The following is a 4081-nucleotide window of genomic DNA, read 5'->3' on the forward strand; positions in this document are numbered from 1 at the left end:
ACATTTTAGCCAAGCAACAAACTAAAGTTTGCAACACCATCTACCAAAACCATTTGGCTTTGGACTATTTGCTAGCCTCAGAGGGTGGAATATGTAGAAAGTTCAATCTGAGTAACTGCTGTTTACAGATTGATGATGAGGGAAAGGTAATTAAAGAGATTACTGATAAACAAAGAAAAAAAAAAAACTTGCCCAGGTCCCTGTACAGACCTGGAAGGAATGGAATCTCAATGACCTGTTTGGGGGCTGGTTCTCAACCCTAGGAGGGTTCAAGACCTTAATAGAGGCAATGTTCCTTGTTTAAGGAGCATGCTTGATATTGCCCTGCCTAATCCCCATGGTATTGTGGACTTTCAGTACCATTATAAAAGCCAGTATAGAAAAAAGACAGCTGCTTATGTAATGGTGCTATAAAAATATAAACCCCTAGATCAAGATGATGCTCTTTGACCCAAAAGTCAGTCTGAGCATCAAAGGAGGGGAATGTGGCAGGAAGGCAGGGAGGAGGAAGGGAGATTAGTGAGTGCTACAGTGAAACAAAGAAAAACCAGAGTTGTGGAATGTTACCTGGAGTCAGAGAAGGGTTACCTCACTCCAGAGGTTAGAGCGGCCAATGAAATGATATGTGATTATGTGTGGGAAAAAATGTTACCCTCCCATTTCTGTAACCTGCTCTAAATGGTATGTAAGGAAGGCCCATTTTGATCTCAGGGCTCAGCCTTTGGACTGGAGTCCACCGAGTTGCTGCCAGCTTGCTTAATAAACTTGTTTCCCAAATGTTTTGATGCCCTCTCTGTCTCTGTCTGAGCCCTTCTGTAACATCAGCACTACAGAAGCTACTTAAAGGAATCCTACACATAGAAGAGAAAGATAAATGCAACCATGAAAATACAGGAAACAATAAATCTGACTATGGGCTGGAGGTATGGTTCAGTGGTAGACCACTTGCCTAGCACCTTCCCTGAGTTCAAACTCCAGTACTGTAAAAAAAAAAATTCAAACAAACAAAAAAGCCCTAAAACTCACTAATTGAATAGATAAGGAAATGAGGATTTGGAAAGAATCAAGCACTACAAACATATAATGGCAGGAATTACTACATGCCTTTTAACTCTGAATGTTCACAGTCCAATTCTGCAATTAAAGACACAGAATGGTGGATTGGAGTAAAAAAAAAAAGTCCCAACTCTTTGTTGCCTACAAGAAATGAACCTCAAGGACAAAGACAAACAGAGGCTTACAGTGAAAGAACGGAAAAGATTTTTCTAAGCACAGAGAGAGCTAAAGCAAGCAGGAGTAGCTACTTCATATGTCAAAATATTGATGAAGGGAACAAACCATCAGGAGGATATAACAATTGTAAGCATATATGTAACAAACATCAGAGCACCCAATTTCATTAAAAAAAAAGAACAAAAAAAACTACTGGACATAAAAGCACAGAGAGGGGCTGGTGGAGTGGCTCAAGTGGTAGAGTGCCTGCCTAGAAAGCATGAGGCCTTGAGTTCAAGCCCCAGTACCACCAAAAAAAAAAAAAGCACACCTAGATCCCAACACAATAATAGTGAATGACTTCAATACCCCACTCTCACCAATAGGTAAATCATCTACACAAAAAGTCAACAAGGAAACTTCAGAATTAAATGATACTATAGATCAAGCAGACGTAATAGACATCCTCATCTCATGAGTCTCGTGAGCTCCTGGTCCTCCTGACCTAACTGGGGGTTACTGGAGATGCAGAAAGGACAAAGAATAGACAAACATGCAGAAAGTTGGGATCAGTTAGTTGTGTTAGATTCTCTGATGGAGATGCACAACAGCCTTGTTGCTTTTTTACTTCTCTTCTTTTACTTTGCTTCTTTTCTCTATTCTTTAAAATCTTTCTTCTTTTCTATTCTTTAAGGTGTCTTTTTTTAGACTCACACTGTCCCATGTTTTCCTTAATCTCTCTTAAAGTCTTGGCCCTCAGACTGCACTGTCCCATGTTCTCTCTTAAAGCCTCAGTCTTCAAACTCACAAACAGCCAGCAGCAGCAGTAATGTCATTCTTGTAAGCAGCCCATCTCAAGCCACCCCAGCAGTAGCTTCTGCCCCTCGCAAGCAGCCAACCAATCAATCCAATCAAGCCAATCCAAATCTCCCACATCCTCCTTTGGCTAGTCTTTTATATTCAGTGGTAAACAAAGAGGTGGAGCAACAGTTCTTGGGGAGGACCATGACATTGTAACAAGAGAAACCTGTGATCCTACTTCTCTGAAGGTAAACATCTTAGGAAAAACAGCTATGCTGCAGTTTGCTTTTGCCCCCTTCTGCAGCTGGGACCACACCAAACTTAGCCTGTAGATTATTTGACACTGCTGTGCTTATGTCAAGTTCTCATAGGCTTCTCATACTCCACTCCCCACATCCTCAGAATATTCAACCCAACAGCCACAGAATATATATTCTTTTCACCAGCCCTTGGAACTTGCTTCAAAATAAATCAAATTTTAGGATATAAAGCAAGTCTTGACAAACAAAAGAAAATTGAAATAGCATCCTATATTTTATCAGACCACAATGTAATAAAACTAGTAATCAACAATAAGAGAAACTATGGAAACTATTCAAACACATGAAGACAGGGCGATTCACTTTTGATCAGTGGGTCATTGAAGAAATATGGGGGAAGGACATAAATCAGAAAAGTCTTAGAATCAAATGAAAATGAAAATACAACTTTCCAGAACCTTTGGAACACAGCAAAGGCAGTACTAAGAGGAAAGTTTATGCTATGGGTGCCTACATTAGAAAAATTAGAGAGGTCTCAAATAAATAAACTGATGATGTACTTCAAGGTATTCAAAAAATAAGAACAGGCCAAACTCAAAAGCAGTAGATGGAACTTCCTGCCTCTGCTGCTGCCATGGCGCCTGTGAAAAACCTTATGGTAAAGGGGGGCAAAAAAGAAGTATTTCTGAAGTTCACCCTTGACTACACCACCCTGTAGAAGATGGAAGCACGAATGTTGCCAATTTTGAGCAGTTTCTCCAAGACACAATCAAAGTGAGTGCAAAGCTGGAAATCTTTGTGGAGGTGTTGTAACCATCAAAAGGACCAAGAGCAAGATCACTGTAACTTCTGGTGGGGCCTTTTCTCAAAAGGTATTTAAAGTATCTTACCAAAAATATTTGAATAAGGATAATCTATGTGATTGGTTACACATAGTTGCTAACAGCAAAGGGTTATGAATTAAATTACTTCCAGATGAACCAGGATGAAGAAGAGGATAAAGATGAGGATTAAAATTCATTTATCAGGAATACTTTGTATGAGTTCTTGAATAAAACTTGGGAACCAAAACAGTGACTCATCCTTGTAATTCTACAGTGTGGGTTGGACAGAAAATTGGAAATCATAGTAAACAGGCTTCCCTTGGGCTGCCATTCATTTATTTGTAGTTAGACCTTTTTTTTCCTGCTTTCCTGGTACACAAGCAACCAGCTTGTCTTCATTTTTTAGTTACAAGTTACTCTTGATGCTCAATTATGTATACTAATCCTTTTTCTTCCTGTAAAAATAAAATATGATCCCTTAGCTCTGATGCATATTCTACTCTTACTATAAGGGTTGGAGAATGGTTGTAATGGTTGTAAAAGTCTCAGGTTTTTTGTTTGTTTGTTTGTTTGTTTTTGTTTTTGGTACCGGGGCTTGAATTCAGGGTCTACACCTTGAGCCACTCCACCAGCCCTTTTTGTGTTAGGTATTTTCTAGACAGGGTCTTGAGAGTTCTCAAGTTTACCCTGGCTGGCTTTGAACTGTGATCCTTCTGATCTCTGCCTCCTGAGTAGCTAGGATTACAGGCATGAGCCACCAGTGCCTCGCAAGTGTCAGGTTTTAAATTAAGTGAGCGTGTGCAGAAAAGAATTTGTAAATGATCATTGCTTCTATAGGTCTTTGCAACAAGCCATCACTCTGGCCTCCAGCAGGGGAGGCAGGAGACAGTAGTAGAGCTTCAGATGTGGCTGCCCATGGGCTACAGTGAGGGGAGTCCCTCCATGCCCAGGCTTCTGGAGACTTGCTTGGAGCGGAGTATGAGA

At 40.3% G+C, this 4081-nt stretch overlaps 1 pseudogene; it reads left to right on the forward strand.

Moving 5' to 3' along the window:
* The first annotated feature begins 2838 nt into the window (after positions 1–2838).
* On the forward strand, positions 2839–3287 carry LOC109688394 (large ribosomal subunit protein eL22 pseudogene; annotated as a pseudogene).
* Positions 3288–4081: the final 794 nt, after the last annotated feature.

The sequence above is a fragment of the Castor canadensis genome, chromosome 3 (genome assembly GCF_047511655.1).
Source record: "Castor canadensis chromosome 3, mCasCan1.hap1v2, whole genome shotgun sequence".
Classification (NCBI taxonomy): Eukaryota; Metazoa; Chordata; class Mammalia; order Rodentia; family Castoridae; genus Castor; species Castor canadensis.